General features: G+C 36.6%; 1 protein-coding gene across 5 annotated transcripts in view; it reads left to right on the top strand.

Annotated features, from left to right (window-relative positions):
- Positions 1 to 19,438, top strand: part of vari (MAGUK p55 subfamily member vari) — a 767,475-nt gene that overhangs the window by 585,481 nt on the left and 162,556 nt on the right. The window lies entirely within an intron of this gene.

The following is a 19,438-nucleotide window of genomic DNA, read 5'->3' on the forward strand; positions in this document are numbered from 1 at the left end:
TCCCAGAAGAGGACATACAAAATCAAAGCCAATTTGACCAAATTTTCGACAAATTAGTTAAACTAAATTTAAATTTACAAGAAGGTGAAAACGAAACACCTGAGAAACACAAGCAAAGCCCTAAGCCAATAACAATCGAGGAGTACAGAAAGAGAAATAGGATTAAAAAAATTGAGGAACCTAAAGTTCCAAAGCCGGTCAAATTGAAAAGAAAAAGAGGAGGAAAGCAATTTGGCATTCGAAAAACAATAGCCAAGATCTATGAAAAAATAAATTTAAGCACTAATCAGGCAAAAAAATTCAACTAAAACAAGAAATTAAGGGATTAAGGAATAATAATTATAAAAATAAAAAATCGAATCCAGCAATGTAAACATCAAGGAAGATTAAAACTTATGGAAAAGGCCCACTTGAGGACCTTAAAAATGAAATTAAAATTGTAGATGAGGAAAAAACTCTAATTTGGTTGAAAAGTCATTGGAAACTTATTGAAATGCCTGGGGAACCAACAATATGGAATGTTAGGAACCCACACGCAACAGCAGCTGAAGAGTTATATAGGTGGGAAGTCAAAATTATGGGAAGCACCGATTAAAATATTGAAAAAAAAAAAAAATAAATAAAAATTTTAATAAAAGAACAAAAAAACAAAAAAAAAAAAATAAGTAGTAGACCATACTGAGGCACTAGATACTATTAAGATCATGCTTCTAATCATCTGCGTAGTTAGTTGCATCAGTTTGTTTCTGAAACTCTACTCAACCCATAATAAATTCCTAAAAAAGCGATATGATAGCCGCGCCGAAGGTTTAGATAAGTTTTAACTAAATTTTAACTGCCATCCCCAATGGGCAAATGGGAAGATATCGTTAAACTACTCATAGAAGAAAAAACGATAGGAGAAGAATCTTACAAATATATTAATAAAAATACAAAAGTAATGGCAGAAACAGTAGTAAAGCATCTTAAAATAATAGATGAAGCATTTAACAGAATAGGAAAAACAATCCAAAAGTTAAACGGTAAACTAGACGGCAATCGAAAAGACCAAGCATATCAAATTTTTGCCAGCGTTAGAGACAAATTGGTGTCCTCACTGGCAAGATATGATATAGAATTCATAGTACCAAGGAGTTTCAAGAAGGAAATAGAAATAGACTTTAGCACATTCCTGCTGGAGACAGCCTCCGATTTAGAAGAGGAACAAGAAGTAGAGCAAAAAGAAGAAGAAAAACAGGAAAAAAAGGAAATTTTAGCAGAGACACCAAACTACCAAACAAGAAAAGACAAAATGGTACAAACCACAGTAGAATTCTTAAAAACGGCTTCGCCAATTCTACCTGAGTTTGATGGTAAACATGGGAACTTACATAGCTTCTTAGACGCACTAGATATCCTAGAACAAATTAAGGAAACTCATGAGACCATAGCAGTTTCCATGATAAAAACTAAGCTCAAGGGAACAGCTAGAAACCTTTCGAGCACTGAAAATTCAATACTGGCAATAAGGCAAAAGTTGAGTTCAGCAATTAAAGGTGAATCTGTAGAAGTTTTGATGGCAAAACTCCTAAACGTCCAACAGCGCAGTAAACCAGTACACTGCTGAAATCGAAAAATTAACAAAATCGTTGGAAGGTGCTTACATATATGACGGTCTTGCACCTGATGTGGCGACCAAATATGCCACACAAGCAGCTGTAAAGGCCATGTGTAAGAACTCGGCTACCGAAAGAGTTAAACTGATAATGCAGGCAGGAATGTTCACATCTATGAACGAGGCTATTTCAAAATTCACGAATAGTTGTACTGAAATCACGGGTAACCCAAATACAATGTTACGCCTGACGCGCTCACAAGGTAATTACCGAGGTAACTTCCCAAGAAGCTACCAAAATAATAATTATCGAGGTAACCAAAACCGAAGATATTATGGTAATGCTAACAGATATAATAATAATAATAGTAATTGACAAAATAATAATTTCCCAAGACGCAATTTTGCAGGTCAGTCAAGATCATCCAATCAGAGTAACACGCGCAATCTCCGTAATATAAACCAACAGGAAAACCAGAAAACTCCACTCCAACAGTAAATGCTAACGGTAATAAAGTATATACATTCAACTTGCATCTGAACAGCTACATATCTTCCAATACTACTCTAAATAAGTCAACTTCAACGTTCCTGATAGATACAGGAGCGGATATCTCAATAATAAAGAAGGGTCAAATTGACAGTAATGTCACAATAAATAACTCACAGATCACAGATTAAAAAGGTATTGGCCGAGGCATAACAAGCACACTTGGAACAGTAAAAGCAGATCTAACAGATGATAGTCTTTTAATAAGACACAAATTTCACATAGTAGAAGACAATTTCCCAATCTCATGTGATGGAATTTTGGGACTTGACTCCATTAAAAAATAGAATTGCATTTTAGATTATAATAAAAATGGGGACAGCCTAATACTACGACCATACGATTAGCCAGAAGATATAGTTATACAAGTGACAAATAAACCAACAATCAATAGCATTAAAATACCCGCAAGAGCCGAAGTAATTAGACACGTTCAAATCAATAGTCATAATAAGGAACTATTAGTACCTCATCAAGAATTGACTGATGGCATTTTTGTAGCCAACACGATAGTAAACTCAAATCATGCTTCAATAAGAATAATAAATACAACAGATAAACATGCAATCATTCAAGATTATGACATCAAAACAGAAAGCTTAGAGGATTATGTAATAATTGAAAATACACCTCACTGCAAGGTAATAATAAAGAAAAGTTAGAAAGATTGAATACAAATTTTGCGCCATTCGCTAGTAAATCACTCAACACATTATGCTCAGAATTCGTTGATATAGTCTCATTAGAAACAGAACCAATCACGACCAATAACTTTTACAAACAAAAGTTGCATCTGAAAGATAACACTCCTGTGTATAATAAAAATTATAGACTACCCCAAGCACATAACAATGAAATAAATAAACAAGTAAACAAACTAATTCAAGATGATATTGTTGAACCATCAACCTCAGAGTACAACAGCCCTATTTTATTGTTACCTAAAAAATCCCTTCCGGGCAAAGGAGAAAAAAGGTGGAGATTAGTTGTTGATTTCAGACAAATAAATAAAAAAATAACAGCTGATAAATTCCCTTTGCCTAGAATAGATGATATTCTAGATCAATTGGGAAGAGCGAAATATTTCTCATGCCTAGATTTAATGTCAGGATTTCACCAAATAGAAATCAGCCCAGAATCAAGAGATATCACATCCTTTACAGCGTATAACGGTACTTATCGTTTCAAAAGATTACCTTATGGTCTCAAAGTAGCTCCAAACTCATTCCAGAGGATGATGACATTGGCATTCGCAGGTCTAAAACCATCACAAGCATTCTTATACATGGACGATTTAGTCGTATTAGGATGCTCTGAAAAATATATGATTAAAAATTTACGGGATGTATTCTCCACATGCAGAAAATATAATTTAAAATAGCATCCGGACAAATGTCTATTTTTCAGTCAAGAAGTCACTTATCTTGGACATAAATGCACAAGTACTGGAATTTTACCAGACCCAAGCAAATTTAAAATTGTTCAAAATTACCCAACTCCCAAAAATGCTGATGAAGCAAAAAAATTTATCGCAGTTTGTAATTATTATAGAACATTCATACCAAATTTCGCGGAATACGCCAGGATTCTAACAAGACTTAGTAAGAAAAATGTAATTTTCAATTGGACAGACGACTGCGAGAAATCTTTTAATTACCTAAAAAATGCATTAGTTAGTCCAAATATCCTCCAATATCCCAATTTTGATAAAGAGTTCTTTATTACAACCGACGCAAGTGGTTATGCCTTCGGTGCTGTGCTAAACCAATAAGTTGAAGAAAAACAATTACCCATTGCCTATGCCTCAAGATCTTTTACAAAAGGCGAAATAAATAAAGCCACGATCAAAAAAGAATTAGCGGCCATATATTGGACAATTATATATTTTAGACCATATGTTTATGGCAGAAAATTCACAGTGAAGACGGATCATCGACCTTTAACGTATTTATTCACAATGAAAAACCCTTCATCTAAACTAACTAGAATCAGGATGGATTTTGAAGAGTATGACTTTGGGGTGGAGTACATAGCAGGAAAAGAAAATTACGTGGCAGACGCTCTGTCACGAATAGATATCAATGATTTGTAAAATAATGAAAGTCACGACAAGATCGCAAACTAAAAAGAATTCCAGTAATAATAGTAATAGAAATGAATAGAAGAAAAGTCACAAAGAGAACCATATAATATACGAAGCGCTTCATAAATGTGAAGTAAAAAGACTAGTCCAGCTCGTTTTCGATCCTCCGAAATTATGTTTCAAAAAAGGAAAGAAAATTTGTAGTGAAATAAATATAGAGAATCAAATTGTTGAGGCGAAGATTGACTTGGGCCAATTCTTTACCAGGCTTATGGAAAAAGCCGGCAATTTGGAAATTAAGAAAATACAGTTGTCCTTAGGAGACAAATTGTTTAATTATACTCGAGTAGACACATTTAAGGTAATAGGTACCAAAGTTCTCACACATTTAACAATTGCATTAACTCCGGAGGTTGTGCATGTGACGGTAAATGATAAAATTAAAAAGATTCTTCAAAAATATCACGATGATCATGTTAATGGTGGCCATCCAGGAATCAATCGTACAACTAATAAAATAGGACAAAAATATTACTGGAAAAATATGAAAAATGATATAAGAAAATATATAAAGAAATGCGTTAATTGTAACAAAAATAACATTTATACAAATTTAAAAGAACCAATGATTTTGACGGAAACACCACCAAAGGCGTTCGAAACAGTACAAATAGATACAATTGGACTTTTACCAAGATCATTAAATGGAAACGAATACTGTGTCAATCTAATATGTGATTTGACTAAATACTTAGTTGCAATTCCTATACATAGCAAACATGCAAAAACAGTAGCCAGAGCCATATTCGAAAATTTCATATTAATTTATGGAAGTATGAAAACAATAATAACGGATATGGGATCTGAATATAAAAATAGCCTGTTTGAAGAACTATGTAAGCTTCTCAATATTGAGTACAAAACATCTACGCCGTATCACCACCAAACTTTAGGCACTGTTGAACGTAACCATAGAACTTTCAATGAATATGTGCGTTCATACATATCCATTAAGTAGACTGGGATGAATATCTCAAATATTTTGCATATTGTTACAATACTACCCCATCTACAGTCCATAACTATTGTCCATTCGAATTGATCTTTGGCAAAAAACCCCAGACTTTTACAAGAAAATACGGTAAGCCCATTGTACAATTATGAGGCTTACGATAAAGAGGTTACAAATAGCACAGGATAGAGCCTTTAAATTAGTAAAAGATGCTAAAGAAAAACAAAAGATTATTTATAATAAAAATATTCACTATAAGGAAATAAATATAGGAGATGTTGTGTTAGTAAAAAACGAGGTAGTTAGATAGTAGATATAAAGGCCCTATAAGGTAGAAGAAATCGATGAAAATAATAATTTTACTCTAATACCCTATAAAGAAGAAAATATTGATAATAAAAATAATGACACTTTAATCCCATCTAGGCTAGGAAATGAGGATAAGCAAAAATTTCTCAGTAACATAGAGAATGGCAATATCATAAATAATAAGAAAATAATAATACACAAAAATAGATTTAAATTAATAAAATAAAAAAATTTTCAACCTACAAACACAAAATACAAAAGAAGAATTAATTCATACTTAACTAAATAAAAATAGAATGCTCATGCATTCTCCAAACGCATAAGCATTCTGAAAAAAAGGAGATGTAGTGTAAACAGCCAACAATTTAATGCCAAATATTTAAATCAGTCTAATTTGCTACCCTGATACAAAAATAGTGAAAATGTTCATCAACACATAAATATGCATTTGATAATTATTGCTGACATAGCCATTCACACGATTTAATACAGGTATGCACAACACACAACCAAACCAAACTTGCATTCCAGCAAAATTGCGAACGTTGCATTTCCCACAGAAGGCACAACTCAACACTGGTGTGTAGGTACATATTTTGTATCGAGTTGTATGTAGGTATGTAAGTATGTATGCTTAAGGTAAATATGCATGTAAGTATGTATGCTTAAAGTAAATATGTATGTAAGAATATGTTTATACTAATTTAGTATAAATAAGCTGACAATATTTGAATAAAAAGCATTCGCTCATTGATGTTGAAAACTCACAAAACCAATTACTTCATTTTAATCTTTTATAGCAAACGTAAGCTTTGACATACGAAGCTCGGCGAAGGGGAGAAGTTTCTACCATAAATGGTCCAGCAAAGTCGACTCCTGTTGTATGAAAGGGTAGGGAATATGTTGACCTCTCGGGTGGCAAAGCTACCATTATCTGCGTTTTCATCTGCTCTTTGTAGATGGTGCAGGTTTTGCAGTGGATGATGAGCTTTTTAACCTTTTGCTTCAAGCGTGGAATGTATTACTGTTGCTGTACCACTCGGATCATCAGCTGTTTGTCGGCGTGCAGCAGGTTCGAATGGAGGAAGTCCAACAGAAGAGAACAAAATCGAGGGTTTTCGGGTATGATAATTTGGTGCCGCTCATTAAAGCTACCTGTGGCATAGGCCAATCTTCCGGAAACTCGCATGATTCCTGAGTCATCTAACATGGGGTTTAAAGTCAGAAGGGTGTTCTTTTTGGGTAAGGGTCCTGCCGTTTGAAGCAGCTCTATCGTGTCTCCGTAATGATTCCGTTAAGCTTGAATGATGATTTTGATTTTGGCATCATTCACTTCGGCGTGGGTGAGGTTGAACGTGGCTGCAACTTTTAGTTTCCTTGCTTTCTGGATAAACCGCAACATATAGGCCACGACACTAAGCGCTCGCGAAAACGACGAAAAACGGTCGAGTATATCTATTTTTTTTTCATGCAGGGAACGCTTCCACATGTCGTTGTTCGGGTTGAGTTGGGTGGTGAGATATATCCTTTGGCCACGAAGTTGGTGGCCTGATAAGCCAATTAGGTCCTTCCCACCATAATGGACATTCGTCTAAGAACTGGGGCTTGCAGCCTCGAGTGCTCAAATCCGCTGGGTTATCGTTACTGGAAACGTGCCTCCAAGTGGCGTTGTCGACTTTCTTAAGAATTTCGGATGTCCTCTTGGCTACATACGTTTTCCAGGCATGGGGTGGTTTTTCTAACGATGCCAGTACGATGGCAGAATCGCACCAGAGAATGAGTTCGTGTTGGGGTAGATTCAGCTCACTTCGGAGCTGTTTCACTAATTTGGAGAGTAAGACTACTCCACAAAGTTCTATCCTTGGAAGACTCACCGTTTGAAGGGGTGCTACTTTGCTTTTAGCAGCTAGCATATGGGATGAAAAACTAGTCCCCCCCAGCGGGTTAGGGGATCAGAATGTACCCGCGGTAGGTATGCCTTTCGTAAGAGGCGACTAAAATACCAGATTCAAGGGGCTGTGTAGCGCAACCCTTCAGGTTGCCAGCGCAATATATAGCTTCTCCAAACCCAATTGTCAACCTCACCTATCCGCGGCGAATCCTGTTTCACTAACAGACGAGGCTCTGGCGACCCCAAGCTCCTCATGGAACTTGGGGGTGGGGAGGGAGGGAATGGCATGAAGGTTTAATGTGGCCACATAAATCGTTCCCGAGATGGTCGGGCTAGCACCTTAATGGTGCTATGGTACCGGAGCGTACCGGATCTGTATCCGGAAAAGGACCATCACATCGATAACACTCCCCAAAGCCTTCGGGGAGCAACCTTATCGCTACAACAACAACAACAACAACATGAAAAACTAGTTTGATGGGTTTGTACGCGTAAATATACACAGGCACAAAATGCTTTTTCGGAAGCATCTGAAAATCCATGCAGCTGGATGAGTTTATCGGGGGAATACTGTACCCACCTAGGGATTTAAATTTCTCTGATGTGAGGTAAATTTTCGTATATTGAGGTCCATTTTTGGAGAGCCCCGGGTTTCACGTCTTCGTCCCAATCCGTTCCTTCCATCCAGAGCTGTTGCAGCAACATTTTTGCGAGAATCATTATTGGCGATAGCCATCCTGCGGGGTCAAACAGTTTCGCAACTGCTGATAAAATCTGCCTTTTCATAGTCGTGTTTTCTGCTGATGGTGGATCATACGTATAGGTGAAGGTGTCGGTCAGCGCGTTCCACTGAATTCCAAGGGTTTTTGTGGAACTCGAATCGTGGAATTTAAGAAAGTCAACGTTTAGCAAATCAGGGTCGGGAACGGGTTTTAAAATTTCAGGGTGATTTGCCGACATCTTTCTCAAAGGGAACCCTGCCGATTTTAAGGCTTCGATAACTTGAGTCATGGAGTTCAAAGTGGACTGCATATATGACCGCCTGACAAAATATCGTCAACATATGTTTCGTTTAATAAAATGCTTTTAGCGTGCGGATGTTCGTCTTGACAGTCGTGGGCGAGTTGGTGTAAGGTTCGAATAGATATGGTGTACAATTTACACCAAAACTAACTGTTTTCAATCGAATATTTTCTATCGACAGAGTTGGGTGTTTTCGAAAAACTATTCTATGAAAATATTTATCTTCTCCATGGATGAGTATTTGGCGATACATTTTCTCAATATAGCCGTTAAAAAAAAACTTATAAAGTCGCCATTTAAGAATAACGAGCATTAAGTCAATTTGTAGTATGGGGCCTGTATGAAGCACGTTGTTCAACGAGTTGCCAGAATGTGAGATTTTTGATGCGTTGAAGACGGCTCTATGAAAATCTTTATCTTCTCCATGGATGAGTATTTGGCGATACATTTTCTCAATATAGCCGTTAAAAAAAAACTTATAAAGTCGCCATTTAAGTATAACGAGCATTAAGTCATTTTGTAGTATGGGGCCTGTATGAAGCACGTTATTCAACGAGTTGCCAGAATGTGAGATTTTTGATGCGTTGAAGACGACTCGCACTTTTGTGATTTTGCTGCCGGGTTTTATGACAGCACGATGGGGTAGATAAAACGATAGATATTTACCATCTCTAATAGTGCGGCCACCGTGGTGTGATGGTAGCGTGCTCCACCTACCACACCGTATGCCCTGGGTTCACACCCCGGGCAAAGCAGCATCAAAATTTTAGAAATAAGGTTTTTCAATTAGAAGAAAATTTTTCTAAGCGGGGTCGCCCCTCGGCAGTTTTTGGCAAGCGCTCCGGGTGTATTTCTGCCACGAAAAGCTCTCAGTGAAAACTCATCTGCCTTGCAGATGCCGTTCGGAGTCGGCATAAAACATGTAGGTTCCGTCCGGCCAATTTGTAGCGAAAAGCAAGAGGAGCACGACGCAAATTGGAAGAGAAGCTTGGCCTTAGATCTCTTCTGAGGTTATCGCGCCTTACATTTATTTATTTTTTTTTTAATAGTTGGGAGGCGGGTTCCATGTGATCCATGGTTCAATATTCATTACTTCAAAATATTTATCTCTTAATTCGGGTTTTCTTTCGACGGTTTGTTCGATGCTGATGTACTCGCAAAGAGCTTTTAGGTCGTTATATTTTGAAGATGAAATGTGTAAGAAGTGATCATACTAGGTAACAGGACCCTTACTACGTATGAGAGAATTTCGTCTTGACCGCACAATTGTACTGAGATCGCTTTTCGCTATCGTCAAAATAACCATAGTGTAGTTTAACCAATGGAGAATTTTTTTCGAAGATAGCGCAACGCAAAGACGTAAATGATATTTTAACTGAAGCTGGACGCAAAGCTTGAGAAAAGGTTTTCCAATCTTTAAAATCCGAATTATGAATAGAAATGCATGTATAATTTTCTGGTATAGTTCTTGCGTTCGAAATAATTGTATACCATTCACTTGGAGCCCAAACATTTCTATCGCGAATAAAAGACTCTATGTATGGCTATGTATGGAGTCCACGGGCATCATGGTATGCCCAGGCAACAGTTAAGTTAATTTAATGTGTTTTATGTTAGCAGCCTTCTCTATGAAATATATTATCATTGCTTGCATAGCCCTGTTCCTGTTCTGCCCAAAACAACAGGACTTATATCAGAATGAGTCCCCCTTTCATCCACGATATTTAAGTATTAGAAAATTGTACTGGAAATTTCGCTACATCTACGCTTTCCATCCGATTCACCCCATAAAAAGCCATAACCGTTTCTTGTGCCGTTTTCGTAAACGCTTTCATTATAAAAAGCATATTTTCTTGAATAGAAAAGGTTTACGCTTTTCCGTGTGGTGTATTCAATACTTTCTGAAGGTCGAAGCCGGCGCAGATACACGTCCCATTCTCTTTGCTTTTTCTTTGGTCCTCTAAGAAAATTTCCTTTGATTTATCTCTGTCAAGTATGTGCATTTTATGTTCCTCAGTTTTTGTAAAAGGTTTTGTGCTTCTCTGTCCGAATTCTTATACTTTTCACAAATAATGCCTATATGGTATTCATTTTTCAAAATCGTACGAAAAACTCTTAGGGATAACTTAGCTTGCTCCTGTTTTGTATTTAACAAGTGCTGCGTGTAACACCTATACAAAGTTGGCACGTTTCGAAAGTACTGTGGGAGATATAACTTAGTACTTTTGTTCCTACAATAGTGGCAAGGAACTGCTGGTAGGTGTTCAATGAATGATTTCAAAAGAGCCACATTTATTTCGTCAGACTTATTATGGGGCGGCGGTCTTTTTTTGGTCAGGCAAGAGGCATTTGAAGTGTTGTGTTTTTTCTAACACATATTAACGTGTTTTGGGAAATATAAGTGTTTTCAGTAAAAACTGCTGACAAACTTTAAAACGCTTTTCGTTATAGGTAATGAAATATGCATAGCTCCACTATTCTTTAAGGCTATCTGATGTTCTCTTTTGAACGCATTTCATGGTCATGCACGATATAAGCCAATCTCTTTGTCGTATCTTGTTGCCTAAGCCCCAAAAGTGTTCATTTAGCACCAACCGATCTTGCTCTCTAAGCTTTTCACAACACTTGTTTCCACACTTTTTACCTACGCAGGGATTTGGTTTAACTCCATACAGCCTTGGTTTTTACCCGGAAGTCTTTTGGGAAGTTTTCGTTTCTTCTTGTACCCTCTTGTTCCAACGCATATCTCGTTTTCTAATTCCCCAGAATATGTATTTTAAGACTCAGTATCGCTATATTGCAACAGTGAGTTATTCTTGATCGTCCATTGGTATACAAACACAGTCTTGTTATTTTATTTTAAAGATAATATAAAATAATTAAACACCTTATTTTGTAAAAGCTCCATATTAAAATAATGAAACAATTTTATTCGATTTCACGAACTTAAGCAGAAATGTTTTGTACCAAACTGAAATATATATTTTCATTTTCAGCCATATTTTTTTCTTTTTGCAAAATTGTTGCTTAAGTCATGCATATACAGTATAATTGCAACAAGTGCTTTTGCGAACAATATAAATATACACGCTAAAAGTGAAAATAAACATTACTCGTAAGATACCACAGAGAAGCACTTTTGAGGTAAATAGCAATTTGCGGTCACAAAAAAAGTAAACAAACCTCAAAATTCACTTACACTAAAATTTCTTTTTGATTTAGCTTGATAACGGTACTATTATCTATTATAAAAATTTGTGCGATGATTCAAATCATGCAAAACTATCGTTTTCAGCAAAAAACTAAGCTGTATTTTTGTTGGTTACACTTAAATTGCGGCAAGGGCTCGATATGGTCATGCAATTACTTTGTTGAGGGTGGGTTTTTGGCTTATGCAAAAAGATATACAAGTGCGTGTGGGTATTATGGGTGCATATACTTGTAGATTTGTATGCAAAATTATCTTGGGTGCACCGGTAAAATAAACTTTGAGAAAAGTGACAAAAATTTGGCAAAGTTCTTTGCTATGGGTTTTTTATAAAATATATTTTATGTAATATATGTATATAAGGGTAAATTGGACAGCGGTGAATTTCACGCTGGAAAAATATTTAGCTCGGGGAATATTACCGAACTAACTGGGTATATATGTACATATATTACATATATACGTATATATTTTTATATTTAACTAGATATGTGTAGCAACGAACTTTTTGGGTATATAGAACCGGGCAGTGGGTTTTCCGTTGGTACGGGAATAAAAATTCATGTATTCGCTGCTTTTGAAAACAAAAAAAAAAAGCTAAGGGTTTTGTAAGGGACTGTACTTTTTTATACCAGTGGGTAGGCAAATGAAATTTTTGCGTTTAAGCTTTATAATGTTGGTATATCACCAGGGTCCAGATCTTTAGATCGGAGGGTATAAAATTGGGGAATTTATAGAATTTGGGTCCGTACTTTAGACGGAGGGAATATATATGGGGGTATATATTGGGTAACAAAAGTACTCACTCTGACATTTCCTTTAGTTTTATTTGTGTTACTTGTGGGTTGTTTGTGTTGTCCTTTGTTGTATTGCTCCTCGTTGATGTTTAGTTCCTCCTTGTTGGTGTAGTGTCTTTGGTGTAATGGTGATGTTCTTTTGATGTGTGTTTTTTTTTCCAATTATTTTTTCCAACTCTAATTTTATTTAAAAATTGTATTTTTTCTCTTGTTTTTTCTTCCAAACAATTCTATTTTTTTATTTTTTCAAATAAATTTTTATTTGCTTTAAACTTTTCTTTCCTTTCTGCACCCACTTTTTTCCACAAACCTTAATTTTCTTTGATTTTTTTTGTAAATAAATCTTATGTTTTTTCAAAAACTTTTTCCTTTTTTTCGAAACTTTTTCTTTTTCAGCACCTATGGTTTTCTTTGCTTGTCTTTTTTTAGATATTGTGTTCACTTTTGTGGTGGATTTGTATGTATTTCTGATTTTTTTGTAACGCTTTTTCTTTGTACTTTTTTTTGATTAAATTTTTTGATTTCTCAACATTTTTTTTTTCTTTTCTTCACACACCTTAATATTTAGTTCTTTATGTATTCATGTATGTGCACTATTGTTTTGTTAAATTTTATAAAATTTTGTTTATTTGCCGTACCGAGCACGTATTTGTATTTTTGTGTTAGTTTTTAATTTTTGGTCACTGGTGCTCTTTTGCCGCGAAGGGACCATGTATAAAAAATTCGTTAACACAGCACTTTTCCAATTAAAAGAGGGCACACATATATGTAAATATTCAATATATATTTTCAAACACAGCGAAAGTATAACAATACGGAAATGAAATTAAATTGAAATATAAAATGAAAATAAAAATTAATTTAATGTATTTAAATAAAATTTAAACTGCAGACGGCGGGTGGGCGATAAATAAGGCGAACGGTTGCGATACGGCGACGCGTGTAGTTGGGTAGTTTGAGAACAACTGACTTGAGAGTGAGCGCGGTGGTGGTTGGCAAGCACAGCTGATGTGCTGTTGAACTTGGCCGCAATGGCCGGGTGTTGCCAGACGGAGGGGGGGCGGACTTAGTCCTAAAACTGGGTCATGTCTTCAACAGAAGTGTATAGTTCCATGTTATTTTACGTTTAATGACCCGTCTGACTCGCTTGGGTATGTAAAATTTAAATTGTCTTTCGCATTCAATTGTTGTGTGGTCGTTTATGACATAATGGTAATTTGATGCCAAAAGTAATGAGTTTGTTTGTTTATGTGGTTTTTTGTTTTTATTTGTTTACATTTGTTTTACATGTGTACCTATTATGCTGACTTTTGTTTGTTTTTCATTCTTTATATTTGGACATATCATGCTTTTTTCATTCTTTGCATGTGTCATATTGAGTTAACATTTGTTTCTTGTTTTATTTTTCTGTTTTTTTTCTTTTTTTGTTTGCTTAGTGATAATTGTGAGTAATAATTGTGTGCTTATAGTGAGATTGTTATTTGTTTTTTTGTTAAGTTATTTTGGTTAGTACTACTAAAGGTTTTATATTGGTTGAAGCCTATTTTTATGAATTATTATTTCCTTATCTTTATTGATCATATCGCTATTTCCTATTCTATGTGGTATTAATGTAAAATTGTTGTTCTTATCAATATTTTTTACTCTATAGGTATTAAAGTGTAATTATTTTTCTTACCGTTTTTTCTACTGTATGGAAAATTGAATTATGTATTAAAACTATCAATATTTTTCTTCTACGGGGATTAGGGTAAAATATTTTTTCTATTGATATTTTTCTATTGATATTTGTCTATTATCTAACTTATCATTTATACCTAATAAAGGTCCTATTATCTAAAATTATGACCTTTTTAAAATGGCGTGGTTTTCCTAAACGAAATTGGCCAAACTTATTTTTATAATATTTCTAAAAAAAAGTAAAGCTAAATGATTTATATTTCCTTACTATAACTATTTCTATTAAACAACGCTTTTCATTGTTATTTCATTTTATTTGAGTTTTACTAAACTAAGAATATATAAAATAAGAAATCTGTAATTAATTATACAGAAACTTGGGACAATTTAGTTGATGGAAGAGCATGGTAGTTTATAGTGGCATGGTAGTTAAAGTAATTGGTAAAAAGGAAGGTACAGTGGGTGCAAAAATTTTCATTTTTAGATGTACTTTTTAGATTTTCATGTTTTCTAGCGATATTTTTTTGTGTTCTTATATGTGTCACGCAAATTCTGCGGCGGCCACCAAGACAGAACCGTCATGATATTGATGAAGAATTATTTAAATTAAAATTTTTTTTTCGTCTTTTGTCACCTGTATAACTTCTAGGGTTAATGCAATTATTTATTCTTTGTGAACTTGGGTACCTATTTTTATTTCGAATATTGTCCTAAGTCAATAACTTCCTCAACAAATAGGTTGCTTGTATTTTTTTTTTACGCTACCATTTTTCTATGAAAACGAGTGCGACATGTCTTATTGTTGCAAATTTTTATACCGCTTTATATACATATCGGTTCTCTTGTGACTTTTCTTCATTTTTGTTGTTATTATGGCTGGTTTTTTAGTATTTTAGTATTTTGCATACTTCCACCGACATAAGCTTTTTTAATCAAGCAATACTTGTGAAAAATTATTTTTTCATAAGGAATGTGGTCTAAATTTTCTACTTTGACAGCCTTCATATTTGTTATTTTGATAACTTCGATAGGAACTACTATAGTGAGGCTTCCTGATTATCTTTGTCTTAAATTATATCAGGAGCATTCAAAGAAATTATGCAAACTCTTGATTTGCTATAGCTTTTGGACAGTGCTAACGAACCTGCCTTTACTGTCGATTGAGGCATTTTGAGGGTTATTGTTTAAGGGTTTATTTTCAATTGTTTGTTGCTCTTCCTCTGGAAGGGCAAGCCGCCCTGGTGGTCGGATTCTCTTGACGACCTAAGAGCGTCCAGTCGGCAGCTCTTCAACAGAGCCAGGAGGAGAAAATTACCCTCGGACTGGGAACTCTATAAGGTAAGTCTGGGGATTTATAAATACGAAATAAGGATAGCCAAGCGAGATTCATGGCGAAGCTTCTGCGAAAACGTAGAAGGCTGCAATGCTCCTCTGGGGTATCTGAGAGATGATGGTGGGGATTGGTCGATGAGTAGCGAGGAGTCCCTAAGGCTTTTACTGGACAATCATTTTCCCGATGTCCCAGTTGCGCAGGGATCTTCGCCTGCATGGTCGGCGGTCGTTAGCCATGCAGAAGTGCCTGCAATTCCAATACGGGAAAGTCAAACAACCTGTGCTATAGGGTCGTTCAAGTCCTATAAGTCTCCGGGCCCGGGTGGAATCATTCCTACGCAACTTCAAAAGTCTTTGGGCGTTTCCTGCTGCTGGTTGGCCATCATTTACACTAACTGTCTCAGGCTTAACTATGTCCCAAAGTCTTGGCACACGGTTAAGGTAATCTTCATTCCGAAGGCCGGCAGAAACTCTCATGTATCACCTAAGGATATCAGGCCAATCCGTCTCTCGTCGTTTCTTCTTAAGACGTTCGAGCGGTTGATTGACCTGTACCTACGGGAAAGGATACCTCGGGAGTTACTGTCGGCTTCACAGCATGCGTACTGCCAGGGCAGATCGCCGGAAACGGCTCTCGATTCGATTGTAAAGCAAATAGAGGGGTCCCTAGAACACAAAGAGTTTTTTCTGGGTGCGTTTCTAGACATCGAGGGGGCTTTTAACAGTGTCTTACCGGTGGCAATCGAAAGAGCTCTGGTGGGTTTAGGAGTCGAGCAAACTTCTATGCGGCAGTATTGTTGCAGCGGAGTGGGGAGAGCCCATAATTAAGAGGAAGGTGTGCAGGGGCACGCCACAGGGGGTGTCCTATCTCCTCTGCTCTGGGTTGTGGTAGTCATCGAGCTTCTTGTGCGGCTGGAAGCCAACGGCTGTCGGGTGGTTGCCTATGCAGATGACCTCGCTATCCAGATTTTCATTAGAACAGTTTAGAACAACAAAAACAACCTCGCTATCCTAGTCAGAGACAAATTTCTGGGCACTCTGCGCGATGTTCTGCAGGGCTACCTGGATACTGTGGCTAGGTGTGCTGAATCATGTGGATTGGCGGTCGTTGGTCAGGCTTCGTGATATGGGCTATGGCCATTCTGACTTCGGGCGCTCTAGCCTTCTTACCAGTTTCGACTTGATCCCGGATAGAACGGTCTATTGTATGCCGATAACTGCTCCCTATACAACCTTCACCCCAGTCATTCCACCGAGAGACGAATGGGGAAGAGGAATTATGTGGGGTATAGGACCGGTTGACTTGTTCACGGATGGGTCGATGTTGGACGTAAAGGTTGGTGGGGTGTCTTTTGTCAAGAGCTAAATGTAAGCGCAAGTTTAAGTTGGCTGATCACTGTAGTGTATTCCAAGCGGAAGTTGCTGCGATTCAGGATGCGATGGACGAAATGCTATCCAGTGCTACTACGGTTAGGGAATTTAACATCTACTCTGATAGCCAAGCGCCTATCAAGGCCTTGAACTCAACTACAGTGCCATGGAGGGTGGTCTGGGAGTGCCTGACCTCACTTTCGATTGCATCGAATTATTTTACAATTAAGATTATCTGGGTCCCGGGCCATAGTAATATTCCGGGTAACTGTCAAGCGGATCTCTTAGCCGCCATCGGTTCAACGGAACCGGATGAAGATGGCTTTAGGGATTTCGGGATTCCGCTGACCACCTGTGGAATGCTCCTCCATAGCTGAGCCTAGAGTCAGCTCAGCAAACGTTGGGCGTACACCAGGGTAGCAAGATCTTTCTGTCCGAAAGTGATTGGAAGGAGGTCTGCTGAAATAATTGGGTTCACTAAGGCTCACCTATCAATGGTCATTGGGGTTTTAACAGGGCACTGTCCCATGGGTATCCATGCGGTACGTCTCAATATACTGGAAACTCTATCCTGCTGCAGCTGTATGGGCATCTTATATCTCCTTGGTGAAATCACCAAATCACTTTATGCTTGATTGCCCAGCTTTTGCCAGAACTAGGCGAAAGTACTTCGGTCGCGACTCACTTGGATCTCCCGAGTTGAGATTGGTATCATTCGGAGCTTTATCTTTGCTACCCAATGATTCGCTAAGTAGCTAGATCTAAGTCACCGTTATTTTTGGTGTATATGGTATCAGAACGGACCTTCGTGTTGTCCAAGTGAGCTATCCTTATCAGGGCAGCTACCACCTAACTTAACCTAACCGAACCTAAGCTAACATGCTCTTCCTAAAAACCGGATTGAGTTTTAAATAGTAGGTATAAAAGCTTATATAATAAAGTACTAAAAATGGAGTTTCTAGATACGATCCTGAATGGCTTTTAATTGCCTATATTTATGCTTCATATAGTTTTTGACAACCGACAACCGTCTCGAAAACAAGTGATCGTGGGGCGCTCACTTTTAAATTTAATTAATAAGAATTTCTAAATTGTTATATCTCTAAAACTGCTTGGTGTGCAAAAAAAAAAAATCGAACGTAATAGTTCAAATAAAATTGATTGTTCAGATTGCATGAATTTCTTTACTTGCAAGTGTGTAAATATGAAAGCCGCGGATATCGAATTCTTCAAGGTAAACAACAAAAAATATCGCTGTGACAAATGCACTGCTATGCGTAGGAAAACACTGCAGGCAACAACGCCGGCTCATTCTGCTAATGCTACAAGTGCATCAAATGGAAAAAAACAATACAGTGCATTTGAGTGCGCGCGAACCTGTGCGAACAAGGAACAGCAAAATAAGCAAAAACTGGGTGAGCAGCACAAAGCAACAAACATTTCGGAGCAGAAAATAAATCTGAATTTGCATGAAAAAGAAAACACGGTATGCGATAGCGAATTTGAGGGAAAACTTACTCTGCAGCTTTTATACGAAGAGATACTAAGCCTCAAACAAGTAAATATTGAATGTTTAAATACAATACAACAGTTGAGGGATGAAAATGCGGTGTTGAAACAAAGGGTGAATAAGCTTGAAAGTAGGTTGAATTGGAAAGAACAAAGCCAATTAGAGAGCTCGATCGAAGTTGTGGGTGTTCCGAATGTCAACATAGAGAACGCAAAAGAATGTGTTGAGAAAATTTTCAGAGATGCTTTAAATGTGCAGGTATCTGAAGATGAAATTGAAAATATCAGCGTTAAGCACATCAATGCGCGACAATCCCAACCCTCCAATAATAACGTCAGTAGTATTGTTTGCATAAAGCTCAGATCAGTGGAAGTAAAGAAAAAATTATGATGGCCAAACGGAATGCAGGGAATAAGCCTCTTCGTCGCTATTTTCTGATACTAGCAACAGGAGAATTTATATAAATAATAGCTTTACTAATTATTATAGAGCTTTGTTCTTAGCTGCTAGTAAAGTAAAAAGGGGGAAAAAGTATAAATATTTATGGTTCAACAATTCGAAGCTTTTAATGAAAAAAATGAAAATGGAAGAGCTGTTATTGTAAAAACTTTCGATGATCTTAAATTTAGCTAAACTAAATTTATTATTACGTTTATTATAATTACGTTTACAACTAGTTAAATTATGAACACAAGATCAGATTTTATAAATAACAGCCATATAATAAATGTTGTTAATGACCCTTATTTATTAGAAACAAATGACAACCAATTCACTGTTTTACATCAGAATGTGAGAAGTCTAAGGCGGAATTTTGACTCCTTAGTTTGTAATCTTGAATCCATTAGTATCCTTCCTGATATATTATTTGTTTCTGAAATTTGGATCTTTTCTTACGAAGTAACTTATTACATCATTCCTAATTATAAATTTTTTGCTAATACCAATGACTCGTACTCCGCCGGCGGTGTTGGAGTTTTTATACGTGATTATTACGAATGTGAGGTTACATGCCTTAGTCTGACAAGCGCTGATATAATAAAAGTTTCTTTGAAGATATGCAATGTACCTTATGCTT

This window comes from Eurosta solidaginis, chromosome 2, assembly GCF_040869045.1.
Source record: "Eurosta solidaginis isolate ZX-2024a chromosome 2, ASM4086904v1, whole genome shotgun sequence".
NCBI classification, from domain to species: domain Eukaryota; kingdom Metazoa; phylum Arthropoda; class Insecta; order Diptera; family Tephritidae; genus Eurosta; species Eurosta solidaginis.